Raw genomic sequence first — 15237 nt, 5'->3', positions numbered from 1 at the left:
TTTGTTAAGCACTGACTATGTGTCAAACACTGTTCTAAGCACTGGGGTAAGATGCAAGTAAATCAGATCAGAAGCAGTTCCTTTCACATGGAGGGCTAGCAGTTTCAGTAAGGGAGAGAATAGGTATTGAAGCTCCACTTTTCAGATGAGGAAACTGAGGCCCAGAGAAGTGAAGTGACTTGCCCAAGGTCACACAGCAGGCAAATGGCAGTGCCTGCTGAGGTGCTTTGAGCTCTTTAGATGAACAGGGTTCTATAAATCCGTACAAGGTATTAACATGACTACCTATTACTAGATTAGCGAGTTTGAAGCTTAAAATTTCAATGCCAAAACAAAGTTGTTAATTTCTGCATTGCTGGAAAATCTGTACACCTGTACCATTTTGAAAATAATTTGAACCAATTTAAATTACATCTAGCACACACTTCTTCCATTCAATTCTGAAAAAAACAACCACCCAGAATCAGGAAGGCATTACCCTTTCCCACATTTTGAAAAGTGGTTTAGAAGACATTTTTTTCTTTCTTTGACGAACGATTCAAAAAAATGTTTTTGTGGTTTTTCTGGTACTTTAAATCTATACCATCATTACCTCTAAACACATTAAAAGACATAGCAGGCGTAAAGTAAAAAAATCATCATTTATAGTACAGCATACTTTTGTAAAATAAGCCAATATGTGCTTTTTCTGTTTCAAATGGTAGGATGGCATCAAGAGGCGCTTCATGGAGACGCAGTCAGTTTCTGGCTCGACCCAGAATCACCTCACTCTACTTCTCTCCTGGTAGCCCTCTAGTGTATTTTTCAATTCATTTTCCAATCCTACATCAATATTCAAATTTGTGATTGCGCTGAAGGAAAGTGGCTCTTTTCTCGGTCTGGTCATCCTCAAGACAATATGCCATAGACACTGTGCTAGAATCTAAGACTGAGAGCAACTCTATAAAGTCTCACTGCAGACTGCAAGCCTCCGAAGTAAACTGCAAGCTCCCTGTGGGCAGCAATTACATCTACTAACTCTGTTGTAAGCAATCAGTACAGTGCTCTGCACACAGTAAGCACTCCATAAATACCACCAAGCTCACTATGGGCAGGAACCACACCTGCTAATTCTGCTGTACTCGCCCAAGCACTTAGTACAGTGCTCTGGACGTAGTAAGCTTTCAACAAATATCAGTGTTTGACTGATCGATAGTCATAGTTCACAGAGGCACCACAATTTTATACTCAAAAAACTTGGCTAGGCTGAGAGAACAGAATTCCAGCGTTTTAGTACGGTGCCTGGTGCCTAGTAAGCACTTAGCAAATACCATAAGCATTATTATTTTTCCTGGTGCACTGAAGATGTCCATGCCAAGTTGCACACCTAAACCTAAATCCACTCCATTAAAAATAGCCAGTGCCCTGAGGAGAGCCGGTTAGGCAGGGGTACAAAAGAACGGGTCTTTCAGCTCTACCAGGGATTTAATCCCGCTGCCTACTGGACTAGCCTGTTGTGAAACCCCAAGATTAAAAATAGCTCTGGAGGCAGTGGGAAGAGGTGTCAAGACAAGAACTAACCCAGCTCCAGAGCCTCGGAGCTAAAAATAGCCCTGAAGGCAAGAGAGTAACTAGAGACCTGTAATTGGCACTTGGTTTCCACTGAGCTGCAGAGACAGTTACAAACCTTGAGCAGGGTACTTCCACGGTCTGCATCAAGCTACTTCTAGATATTAAGTGGTGGGGGGTAGGCTAACAGCAGAAGTCTGATCCTTTGTCCAAACGACATGACCAATTCAGGAAACATCTAAAAAGTCACTGCTACCCAAGATTTGACCTTATAGAAAATGCACTTGTACAAGGCAGTCCCAAAATCGAACCAGAGAACTTTGATGGGGGGGAGGGGGGAAATATCAGATTTCTTCCAACTTGAACAATTTACAAAACTCACTCCCCTGGAGCTTGGCATTAGCCCCCTGACCAGAGGTGGAAGAAAGGGCAAGAGAGGAGCTGGGATTACCATGACCTCTCCCCCTACCCCCTATTGCCCCTGGAAGGAAGCATCAAAGGGAACCAAATGAGTCAAGTCAAAGGACCATTCAACTTGCTGCACCTTGGAGGCGGATCTGGCTCCATATGGACCCCTTAGGCTTTGAAAGCAGGGGTCCCACAGAGCCCGGCCTGGGCAATCCCCATTACCAAATATTCTGGGCCTACCAAGCTAGTTTAAATGCACTTTATACACGATGAAATTCAGCACAGTACATAGCAGACTCTTGATTTTGAGTAAGCTGCGGCTAATTTATTTCCCGTGTCTAAGTGTGCCTGAAAATTCTGACTGCATGCAAAATCAGTTCTTTAGGTGGTAACTCTGCTCGGGATATCCTTTACCCATTACAAAAGGATCTACCTTTCTGCCTCGCCTTCTGTGACACTTTTTCATCATCAATGGTATTTACTGGACGCTTACCGTGCGCAGAGCACTGTACTGAGTGGTTGGGAAACTACAACAGGGTTTTGCAGAACCGTTCCCTACCCTCACTGAGCTTTCAGGATGTTCATCCTGTTTTTTAAAATGGTTCGCCAGCCTATTCTAAAATATTACTGTGCTGCCCCTGGAATACGGTATCAAAAAAGCAGAAGTGGGTTAAATGAGGAAGGCTGCAAAAACGATCACTTTTTAAAGTAACAGGTGCCCAACAGGAAAAAAGGCGGCTGAATTTAGGAATTTCAAATTAGCACCATCTTTTAGCGTGCAGAACTCCGTAAAGAAATAAGTTGCAAGACACACTACAATTTAATATCTCTATGCTGTTTCATATTAATTTGCTACATCTCAAAATATCTCTGAATAAACAGTACTGTTATCCTTACCTTAACAATCTGTCTACATCTGTGGCAGACAATTAGAACTCAATCCCTGGCTCCCTGCAATACCAAGCCTGCAGGCTCATGTTTAATAAGGGGGTGGAAAGACAGAAATTCACGTGTTATAACGTACTTTCCTAGAACTTCCTTTGGCTAGGCTTTCACAGACACTGTCCCTACACTCTCAAGAAATGAAAATTTTATGGTGTAACATGCCAATGGGACTGGCAACAAGGGTAGAGAGTGGTGGAGAAAATAAAACATCTCACATCTCACCTTTGTAATTAGTGACCAATCTTAAATAAATGTAGAAATACTATGGTAGGTTCCAATCTATCTACAGCCACTTATTCCCCAAGAGGCCCAATTATTTAAAAAAATACACTGATGACTGAAAGCATAATAAAGCATAAAGGAGACATCCATAATCTCGGCTCTGCTCCTGGCCTGAGGCGTGACCTTGGACAAGTCACTTAACTTCTCTGTGCCTCAGTTTCCCTACTCTGTAAGGGGGAATCCAATACCTTAGACTGGGAGCCCCTCGTGAGAAAGGGTCTATGTCCAACCAGACATTTTTGTACCACCCCAGCACTTAATACTGTGCTTGGCACATAATAAGCACTTAATCAATGCCACAATTATTATTATTACAGATATGGATTTGTACACTAAGAAAGGGTTTAGACAAATACTTTATTCAATTAGATCTTTTCCCTTCTCTCCCTTTGGATCAGAGAGAAGACGCTAGCAGGCAAAGAAAGGTAATAGACAATAGTTGGCAAGCTCATATCCTGTCAGCATGCCACTGGGTGCCACAAACCTCCCTGATTCTGCCAGCTAATCGGCTCCCAGGGGCCAGCTGGAGGTAGGAAGGGAAGAAGAAAGTACCTTTATGGGGAAAGATTCCTGATCCTCCAGATTCTTAATACATCGACCTGTGTTCAGTAGTCTTTAGTCTACTGGCTATAGCTCCCTCTCATTTCCCTGCCTTCTCTGCAAAAAGCTTTAAGAGTTGGAGCCTGGTAGATATAGGAGAGTTCATTCCTTCCATTTCTCTACAGGTGCCTTTCGGCATGGAGTGAGTGGGACATAATGAAGAGACTGAAAATGAGGGAATTCCAAAGAAATGCAAAGGTAAGAGGGAAAAGGTATGGACTCAGAACCTAGAGAAGGGAAAAAGAAAAGCTATATAAGTAGGATTTTTTTCAATCACAAGTTCTTCACCCAATCTAGAAAAAAAGGCACTGACCACACAGCTCGATCGATTGTATTGAGTGCTTACTGTGTGCAGAGTACGGTACTAAGCACTTGGGAGAGTACAGTATTGGTATACACATTCCCTTCCCTCAATGAGCTTACAGTCTATGGGGGGAGACATTCACATAAACTATGGACATAGATATCAGGGCTGTGTGGGTGGAGTGAATATCAAGTGCTTAAAGGGTAGAAACCTAAGTGCAAGAGTGATGTTGAAGGGAGAGGGGGTAGTTATGGATTATATTTCATGATTAGAGGCACATATAACCCATGCCAAATCAACCCTAGAGCCCTAGCGCCCATTTATTAATACCGTCAAAAAGACAGAACAACAATTGCTCCTTTCATTCCAGTTACATTGGAACAGAAAAACTTCAGGTCCATGGAAAACTTTGGGCCCTTGGAAAGCAATGGGACTGATAGTGACTCCTGAAAAGTGAAAAGGAGAAAAAGGCCATGCCACCCGCCTCCCTTTCCACAACCAGAACCTTGGTGACTGTAATCAAATTGTGACTATCCTCAGATCAACCAGAACACATATTTTCAATATTTCTTTCAGTGAAAACATGATGGCAGAGTAAGGGAGCATTCTTTGGGCAACCCAGGCCTGTCTGGACACTACACCACCCAATACTGGAAGAAACAGTTGCTTCTTCATCCTGGCTTCAGCACAGGTTTTCCTTAATGTGGGTTCCTAAAAGAACGCAACCTTCAAGTTACAGGGCAACTGCAGCTGAATACTTCTGATTAAGAGTTCGTCTTTTGCTCCACTAGCCAGAAGTCAAATACATCTTCCCTTGGCTTGGTGTCCCTTTGGCTCTTTAAAGTATGTCAAAAACTGGACCTTGACATCTTCCCTGCTCATTTTCCTATCCCTGTTGATAACCCCATCATCCTCCCTGTAATCTTGGAAAGCTGCAACCTTGGTATCATCTTCGACTTCCCATATGCAGTCAACCGTTAAATCCTACCAATTTTGCCTCTGTAACATTTCCTAGATCTGCTCCTTCCACCTCACCGGAACAACCCCCTCTTCCTCAATGGTCTCCCTTCCTGTAGTCTCTACTGCCTTCAGTTTACACCCTCGGAGCCTGGATCACCTTCTCAAAGTGTCATTCGGCTCACTCCTCCTCCACTCCACAAAATCTCCAATGACCCCACATCACCCAGAAACTTCTCACATCTGGTTTCAAGGCTGTCTACCAGCTCTCCCCATTATCGTACCAGCTCTCTTCACACGCTTACACCCACCTGCTCCTTCCAAGCCCACCCTTCTAAAGGTACCTCACTCTTAACCTCTGGCTTCGAGCTCTTGTCTGTATTCTTCCCCTAGCCTGGAACTCCTTCCCCTCCCCAAACCACAGCTCTCTCCCACCTTCAGTATCCTCCTTTCAATCAATTAATCGTATTTATTCAGTGCTTACTGTGTGCAGAGCGCCATACCAAGGGCTTGGGAGAGTACAATATAACAGAGTTGGTTGACATATTCCCTGCCTATGAAAAAGTCCCACTTCCTCCAGGAAGTTTACCGCAGCTGATTCACACCACCTCAGAAATGTCAACCCAACAGCCATCTACTCCCTGTTTGTCTTCTTCAATTCCTCAACACACATCTAGATATGAATACTTTTATGTATAGATTTATTCGAGCTACTTCTTCCTGATCTATTTGTACATGCTCCCAAGGTAAAATGGTGCTTTCCTCTGCTCTCACTGTTTATACATTTTTGTCCGACTGCCCCCTCCCCACTAGATTGTAAACTCCTTGTGGGTCTTCTTCCTTGTTGTCCTCTACCCAGCGCTTAGTCTTTTTTCACTAAATAGGCACCCGATAGTTATTCACTGATTGATACAAATAATTAGCAACGATAACAGCCAGCACTGCCTGATCAGATTATCTCCCATCTAACCCAACATCTAGTTCATAAGCAAGTGCTGAACACCCTATGATACTCTATATTATATAGTAACAGCGTAACTATTATTGAAAAGAAAAGTACCCTGGTAAATCTGGACATGAAAAAACAGCTGAAATAAATATCTTCTCAAAATTCGGTTATTCAACTTTCTAAATAGGGATGTGAAAGATAAATAAAAACTTGCCCTAATATCTGCCCCAATGGTGAATCACGCATACTGAGGTATCACAATGGATAGCAGATTATGTAGTGAAGAAAAAAGGCATGTAAGTCACGCCACAAAAAACTTTGGCGAGCTCGGAAGTTTCAAAGCAAAAGGTTGACTGAATGCCAATTTGAGTGAAACTGCACTCGTCGAAAGGGCAAGCACAGAGACAGCAGGATAGAAAAGGCAAGAAACCAACTCTGCACTTGGTCCTGGAGAAAAGCTGTCAAAGCCGAGCTGGACAACACATTCGGTAGGGTGTTGAAAACGTCACTTCTGAGTTATTTCTGTGCCATTTCGGGTGATTTTCTAATCTCGAGGTGCATTTGAGTTGGAGAGGCAGGATACCCTGTCCCCAAACTGAGGAATTCCTTCCTTCATAGGCTTGCCCTGAAGATGAACACCTCAGACAGAAACAGAACTGTACAGACAACACCTTGCCCAGAAGCTAAAGAGCACTTTTTCAAAACCCCAGACCCTCAAGAGGGACAAGAACAAGCTTCATGTAGAAAAATAATTCTCCCAAGAGTCAATCCCTACCACATCAACCTTTGACAGAAAAAAATCGCTTGATTGACACAAGATACCTTTCCTCCTTGGACTTAAATTGTCAGACACCATCATTAGTGCTCACTACAGACTATTCTTAAATGATTGTTCCACAACAGGAAAACCAGCTTTAAAACAAATTTAAACCACCTCCATTAAGACTTCACCACCACACTGCGAACAAGCATCTTTGATTCATCTCACGATTTTCATTTCCCGAGACATCTAAAATCACTAGTTCCACCTCCTCTATCTCCTTTTTCTTTGGGGGGAAAAAAACACAGTAATCATGTATTTACCCCAGTGGAAGCACTACTGACATTTGCACAGTGTACCCAAAATACCCAAGTCGGTGGAGGTCCAGAAGGGCAGGGGACAGTGCAGATTTAACACCCCTCCCTTCCAAAACACAAGGCTAAGGGAAATGGACTGCAAAAACTACTTCAGAATTGAAGCTATACTTTTTGTATTTTAAGACTCAAACGCCACAACATCTGATTAACCCACATTTGAAAGACTAATAGGCCATTTAAGATGTTAAAAATCAGCTGCTATCGTCAATCTTGACAGAGCCAGTCACTTAGGTGTACAATATCTAAGGCTTCCAGTCCTCATTTGAGGAGTTCATCCATTTTTTACAAGGAGCAAAATTTAACTGGGTTTTCAACTATTTGAAAAATAAAGATTAAATACGCTAACCTATTGATTTAATGAGGCTGAGTTGACCTTGCAGCTGGAAAATGAATCCCTGAATCTCTTTGTTCATAACTATGAAAACTTCCTTTAAAATGGTCAAGCTGGGCTTAGCAAAAAGTGTTGATTAACTGAAGTTTTGGTCTCCTTCAATCTGTAGTATTTACGGAACATTTCTTTTGTTGGGGGATTGCATTTAGCACTCGGGTGCGAACGACAGGGATAGCAGGCCATGATCCCTACCCTCAAGGAGATTACAATCTAGCAGGGGAGACAGACACACAAATTACAGTTAGGGGAAAGCAGTGGAGTAGTTTATATTGCCATGTTGAGCTTTCTTATATTTCAAACTCCTAGTTAAAAACATTCTATTACACCTGCTTCTACATCTCATAAATGAGCACGGTGATTAGACTGCCGTTCAACATTTAGCCATTCAACATTTAAAGAGCATTTTCAATTGTTTACGGTGAACTTCCCTACAATTAAAAACAAACCTTTAAGAAGGTAAACTTTCCTTTCTCCAGAGGAGAGCACAGCGTGTGGCGTTTCCCTGAAAGACTCCAGAAATATCTTTAATACAAAAGGATATTGGAAGCGTTTGTGTGTCTGTTATCCTGCAGACTATAAGCTCGTTAGAGGCAAGGAAGGTGCCTGCTAATTCTATGACATTGTACTCTACCAAGTTCTTAGCGGGATGCTCTTCCCATAGTAACTGCTCAATAAATAAGATTGAATGATCTGTTATCCCTTAAATTGTATATAGAATGGTACCTGATCAGTCCCCACCCACCACGACGGTATAAAAAGAGGGGAAAAAAAAACAAAACCCAATGTTTCACACTAGGTTAAGGAGTTGCTTCACAGTCCCGAGATCGAGAATGCCAATCAGGAGAGTTACGACCTCTTTCTCCTAAATCAAACCCCACTGCCACCATCTGCAGCATGGCTAAGTGGAAAGAGCCCGGGCTTGAAAGTCCGAGGTCATGGGTTCTAATCCCAGCTCCGCCACTTGTCAGCTGTGTGACTGTGGGCAAGTCACCTCACTTCTCTGGGCCTCAGTGACCTCATCTGTAAAACGGGGATGAAGACTGTGAGCCCTACGTGGGACAACCTGACGACCCGCTATCTACCCCAGCAGTTAGGACCGTGCTTGGCACATAGTAAGGGCTTCACAAATACCAACATTATTATTTTTATCTACTGTCCCATCAAGGCAGAAACATAGGATTCTAGGCCAGGGAAACTGTTGCAGTTGGTGGGCTGAGGATTCCAGGGGAGGAGTGCGGCACGGGTTCGCTTGGTAAATTCGGTGTTTAGGACTGGAGAAGGAGACCATCGGACTCGTGAGTCCACCGACTGACCATCAGGAGGGGAAAAAAAAGGAAAGGGTGTAGGGAAAGCCAACATCTGCCACCGGTGCCAACCTTTGCCCTGACCCCATGTTTCAGCTCTGTACCCTGGTCCGGGCAAGGGCTTAGCAGATACCGGTGGCACCCGGGAGCCCGGCCCACCCCCCCAACCAAGCGCCCCCAATTTAGGCAGGTCCCGGGGGGCTCCCCACCCTAACCTCTGGGTCCAGGGGGTGGGAGCTGGCACCGAGGAAGGGGTTTCTTCCCCACCCCATCCCCGCGCCGCCCGGACACAACGTGTTGGGAAGGGGGGAGCATCCCCCTAGACATGGCAGGGGGACAGAAGACCATCTGGGGGGGGATGAGGGAGGTGGCACAGCAGGGAGGCTCTGGGGGGACAGAGGGAGACATGGAGAGACACACGGAGAGACACAAGGAGGGAGACACACGGACGGAGAGAGACACGGGGAGGGCGGAAGGAGGCAGGGAGAGAGGGAGCTCGTGGTGGGCAGGGAATGTACTTGATGTTATACTGTACTTTCCCAAGCGCTTAGTACAATGCTTTGCACACAGTAAGCGCAAAATAAGACCAACAATAATAATAATAACCACAATGAGGGAAAGGAAGGGAGGAGAAGGAGGAGACGAGGGAGACACGGCGGGGGGGGGAAGGCGAGGAGAGAAGGAGCTCGTTGTGGGCAGGGAATGTGTAATGTTCAACTCTCCCAAGCGCTTGGTACAGTGCTTTGAACACAGTAAGCGCTCGATACGAATAGTAATAATAACGATAACCATAATAATGAGAACGGAAAGAAGAAGGGAGGGGAAGAAAAGCCAGAGACAGTGGGGGGGGGGGGAGAGACGGAGGGAGACAGAGACGGGGGGAGGGGAAGAGGAAAGGAGACAGAGACGGTGGGAGACAAGAGATGGAGGGAGACAAGAGACGGAGGGGGACAGAGACGTTGGAAAGGAGACAGAGAGGTTGGAAGGGAGACAGAGAGGGTGGAAGGGAGACTGAGACGGTGGAAGGGAGACTGAGACGGTGGAAGGGAGACAGAGACGGTGGAAGGGAGACAGAGACGGTGGAAGGGAGACAGAGACGGTGGAAGGGAGACTGAGACGGTGGAAGGGAGACAGAGACGGTGGAAGGGAGACAGAGACGGTGGAAGGGAGACAGAGACGGTGGGGCACAAGGGACGGTGGGAGACAGAGATGTTGGTAGGGAGGCAGAGACAGTGGGAGAAAGGAGTCGGTGGCAGACAAGAGACGGTGGGGGGCAAGAGACGGTGGGGGGCAAGAGACGGTGGGGGGCAAGAGAAGGTGGGGGGCAAGAGACGGTCGGGGGCAAGAGACGGTGGGGAGGCAAAAGACGGTGGGGGACTGAGACGTTGGAAGGGAGACAGAGACAGTGGGAGAAAGGAGTCGGTGGGGGGCAAGAGAAGGTGGGGGGCAAGAGACGAGGGGGCTAAGACGTTGGGAGACAGAGACAGTGGGAGAAAGGAGACGGTGGGGGGCAAGAGGCGGTGGGGACTGAGACGTTGGAAGGGAAACAGAGACAGTGGGAGAAAGGAGTCGACGGGAGACAAGAGACGGTGGGGGGCAGAGACGGTGGGGGACAGAGACGGCGGGAGACAGAGACGGTGGGGGACAAGAGACGTTGGAAGGGAGAGAAGGAGGGAGACAAGAGACGGTGGGAGGGCGAGGAGGAAGGGAGGGAGGGAGGGAGGGAGGGAAAACCCGCCAGAGGACTGAAGAGGAGAAACGCGGCTCCCGCCTGGCGGCCGGGGAAAAGCCCCAGCCCGGCCCGGCGCCCGGGACAGCGGGACGGGACCGGACAGGACCGGACCGAACCGGAGCACGACGACGACGAGGAAAAAGAGAGGGAGGAAGGGGAGAAGCCGGGGGAGGAGGAGGAGAGAGAGAGAGAGAGAGAGGGAGAGAGAGAGCCGGAGCCGCCCTCCGCTCCTCAGCCGGGGGCGCCGCCCGCCAAGGTCACCGCAGCCCCGGCCCCCTCCGCCCGCCCCAACGGGGGACCCGGGGGGCAAAAGGCGGAAACTCGTGTGTGTGTGTGAGAGAGACACAGAGAGAGTGTCGGCGCCCCTCCCCCCAGGACCGGCCCCCCCCCCAGCATGGTGGGCGGCGCGGGGACATTTTCTCCCGCTGAAGGCGCCGTTCCCTACCTCGGGCGGCCGGGCCGGGGGCTCCGTTGCGGTCGAGGCTGCTGCCGCCGCTGCTCCTCCTCCTCCTCCCTCCCCCCCCCCCCCGGGTCCCTCCCCTTCCCTCCCGCAGCCCGCCCGGCCGCCCCTCGGCCTCTCCCCCGCTTCAAAATGGCGCCAACCGCCGGGTCCGCTCCGCTCCAACCGCCGCCGACGGCGCCCGAGGGGGCAGCAGGCAGCCAGGCAGGCAGGCAGGCAGGGAGGCAGGCAGGCAGGCAGGAGGCGGCGGGCAGGAGCGCGCGCGCGGCGGCGGCGCGAGGGGCGGCGCGCGGCGGCGGCGGCGGCGCGAGGCGGCGGCGCGAGGCGCGCGGGGGCGCAGCGCCCCCTGCCGGCCGCGCCGCCGCCCTCCCATGCGGCAGGGGCGGGCGGGCCCCCGCGCGCATGCGCGCCGCCCACGCGGCGGCGAAACGAAGCGGAGCCCGACAACTCGCCCCCCCCCCCCCCCCCCTTCTCCCCACCTCCAGGTCGGGGCCTGAAGGTTGAGGACGGAAAGGGGCCCGCACCCCCCCTGCAGAGCGCCTTTACCAGCTCGGAAAACGAAGCCTATTCGTTCGTTCGTTCATTCAGGGGTATCGACGGAGCGCTTACTATGTGCAGGGCGCTGTGCTGAGCGCCTGGAACGAACAAGGCGGCCACAGATAGAGACAGGCCCTGCCGTTTGACGGGCTTCCAGGCTAATCGGGGGAGACGGACAGACGAGAACAATGGCAATAAATAGAGTCAAGGGGAAAGCACATCTCGGAAACAGTGGCACCTAAATACAATCAAGGCGATGTACCTTTCATTAACAAATATGAAATATATACAGTTGAATCCTAATCAGGGCACTGACGAGAGAAGCAGCGTGGCTCCGTGGAAAGAGTGCGGGCTTGGCAGTCAGAGGTCATGGGTTCGAATCCCGACTCCGCCGCTTGTCAGCTGGGTGACTTTGGGCAGGTCACTTAACTCCACTGAGCCCCAGTTACCTCATCTGTAAAATGGGGATGAAAACTGGGAGCCTCACGTGGGACAACCTGATGACCCTGTATCTACCCCAGCACTTAGAAAGGTGCTCTGCACTTAGTAAGCGCTTAACAAATACCAACATTATTATGATGACTGAGGCTCGGAGGAAATAGGCCGGACTGGGGAGTCACAGGTCACAGGCTCCAATCGGCCATGTGACTCTAGTCAAGTCCGTTTCCCTTCCTCTGGGCCTCGGTGACCTCAGCTGGAAAATGGGGATGAAGACTGGGAGCCCCCCACGTGGGACAACCTGATCACCCTGTATCCTCTCCAGCGCTTAGCACAGTGCTTGGCACAGAGCTTTTAACAAATGCCACTATTATTGTTCATTGGCTCAGTGGAAAGATCCCGGGCTTGGGAGTCAGAGGTCATGAATTCGAATCCCGACTCCATCGCTTGCCGGCTGGGTGACTTTGGGCAAGTCACTTAACTTCTCTGTGCCTCAGTTACCTCATCTGTAAAATGGGGATTAAAAACTGTGAGCCCCATGTGGGACAACCTGATCGCTTTGTATCCCCCCCGCCCCAGAGCTTAGAACAGTGCTTTGCACATAAAAAGCACTTAACAAATACCACCATTATTAGTAGTAGTAGTAGTATTTATTGAGCGCTTACTATGTGCAGAGCACTGTACTCAGCTCTTGGAATGTACAATTTGGCAGCAGGGCGGGGGGGTGGCAGGGGTCATCAGATTGTCCCACGTGGGGCTCACAGTCTACATCCCCATTTTACGGATGAGGGAACTGAGGCACAGAGAAGTTAATAATAATAACAATGATGGTATTTAAGTCCTCACTATGTGCCAAGCACTGTTCTAAGCGCTGGGGGGAGATACAAGGAACTCAGGTTGTCCCATGTGGGGCTCAGGGTCTTAATTCCCATTTTACAGATGAGGGAACTGAGACACAGAGAAGTGACTTGCCTAAGGTCACACAACAGACAAGTGGTGAAACCAGGATTAGAACCCACGGCCTCTGACTCCCAAGCCCAGGCTCTTGCCACTAGGCCATACTGCTCCTCTTAGTAGTTGCCACACTTTTTTGATGCATTCAATCATATTTGATAGTATTTTTTAGGCGTTTAGTCATTCATTCGTATTTATTGGGCGCTTACTGTGTGCAAAACGTTGTTCTGAAGGCTTGGAAAGTACAATTCAGTCATAAAGAGAGGCAATCCCTGCCCACAACGGGCTTGCAGTCTAGAGGATGTGCCGGGCAGTGGGCTGAGCACTGGAGAACACATGAGCAGGTCAGGTTGGACACAGTCCATGTCCCACGTGTGTCTTAGTGTTTAGAGCAGCGGCCTGGGAGTCAGAAGATCATGAGTTCTAATCCCAACTCACCACATAATAATTATGGTATCTGTTAAGTGCTTACTATGTGCCAGGCACTCTACTAAGCACTGAGGTAGACACAAACAAATCAGGTTGGAGACAGTCCCTGTCCCCAGCCTTCAATCAAGCAGCGTGGCCTAGTGGAAAGAGCATGAACCTGGGAGTCAGAGGACCTGGGTTCTAATCCCAGCACTGCCAATTACCTGCTGTGCAACTTCATGCAAGTCAAGTAATTCCTCTTTGCCTCAGTTTCCTCAACTGTAAAACGGGGATTAAATACCTGTTCTCTCCCCTACTTCAACTGTGAGCCCTGTGTGGGACAGGGACTGCGTCCGACCTAATTAATCCGAACCTACTCCAGTGTTTAGAACAGTGTTTGACACACAGTAAGCGCTTAACAAACACCATTAAAAATTCTATTTATTGAGGACTGATTGTGTGCAGAACACTATAATGACAATACAGTGGGGCTTAGTGGAGAAGGAGGGTGCCCTAGGAGAAAGAGCATGGGTCTACGAGTCAGAGGACCTGGGTTCTAATTCCAGGTCCACTGCTTGCCTGCTTGTGTGACCTTGTCAAGTCACTAAACGTCCCTGGGGTCTCAGTTTCCTCACCTGAAAAATGGGGATTCAGTACCTGTTCTCTCTCCCACTTAGACTGGGCGCGTAAAGCTGTATTTGACCTGATTATCTCGTATTTACCCAGTGCTTAGTTTGAGGCTTAGGACATAGTAAGTGCTTAACAAGTGCCATAATTATCCATCATTATTGTTATTATTGCAATTGAGGGTAGGCACAATCGATGCCTTCAGAGATCATGCAAATTCAGCGCAGAGACAGAGTTTACCGTTAAGAGGAAGTGTGTATTCTAATCACACTGCTGCCACACAATATATAGACTAGCTTTCAACCAGTCATCTCAAAAGTTTTTCAGTATTATTGTTATTCTCTTTCCTACGCTTTTCTACAGTACTTCCACTACAGTTTAAGCACTCTCTGGGCAGAAATTGTCTCTCCTGACTAACGTGCTCTCTCAGTTGCTTAATTCAGTACTCTGCACACAGGTGCTCAATAAATCCTGTAGTTGATTTTTATTTTAGTACTTAGATCCTCCTCCTAAACCCAACTGCTTCCATATTCTGACCATGGCCAGCGCAGGGGGCTAATAAAATACAGGAGAGGGGTGTAATGAGGATTGTCATTGATGCTGCTAGAGGCGGTAAGACAAGTTTGGATGCCTCGGTAGTTACCTATGTTCTTCAAAATGTAATGAGATTATGTTGATATATTATAACCACTATATTCCCTGGAACTATTAATTCAAATCCCAGCAGAGTTGACTAAGCAATGCATCCTCCCGAGGTTCTTAAATCTGAAATTCAGTGCAGCTTGCTGGACAGAGTTATTGCACATGGAATCAAGGAGACTTGTCCATTCCACATATCCTTAAGCAAACAATAGCGTCTCAAAAAAGCTACATTATCACAGGATTTCAAGAAATAATAGTCTGTCAGTACTTAATGCTACCTCAGGATATGTGGTATGCTACACAAGTATCCCATAAAACAAAAGAGGAAACTAGATCTAGAGCTGGTTGAATAAATTTGGCTCTTTTTTGTGGACCAACCAGTCAATCATCCATAATCAATAATTATTTAGTGAGTGTGCCTACGAAGCGATGAGGAGAACACAGTAGACATAGATGACCCAATCCCTGCTCAAAAGGTACAATCTAATGGGGGAGATGAGCATAAAATCATTAATAATAAGAGGAAGAAATACTCAAACAGTAGAAAATGTAACCTGAGATGTACAGAAGTGTAATTGGGAGTGCTAAGGTGATACAAAAGGGCTGAGGTGATC

The 15237-nt window shown here is 47.9% G+C and overlaps 1 protein-coding gene across 1 annotated transcript in view; it reads right to left on the bottom strand.

Annotated features, from left to right (window-relative positions):
- The window catches only part of PDS5B (PDS5 cohesin associated factor B), a 102453-nt gene extending 91429 nt beyond the window's left edge, over positions 1–11024 (bottom strand). The window contains exon 1 of the mRNA XM_039914922.1: positions 11003–11024. The gene's annotated coding sequence lies outside the window, so the exon portion shown is untranslated. The remainder of the gene's footprint in view (positions 1–11002) is intronic.
- Between the last annotated feature and the right edge of the window lie 4213 nt (positions 11025–15237).

The sequence above is a fragment of the Ornithorhynchus anatinus genome, chromosome 20 (genome assembly GCF_004115215.2).
Source record: "Ornithorhynchus anatinus isolate Pmale09 chromosome 20, mOrnAna1.pri.v4, whole genome shotgun sequence".
Lineage (NCBI taxonomy): Eukaryota > Metazoa > Chordata > Mammalia > Monotremata > Ornithorhynchidae > Ornithorhynchus > Ornithorhynchus anatinus.
The sequence above is the reverse complement of the archived record's forward strand: the minus strand, read 5'-3'. Positions and strand labels throughout refer to the sequence as shown.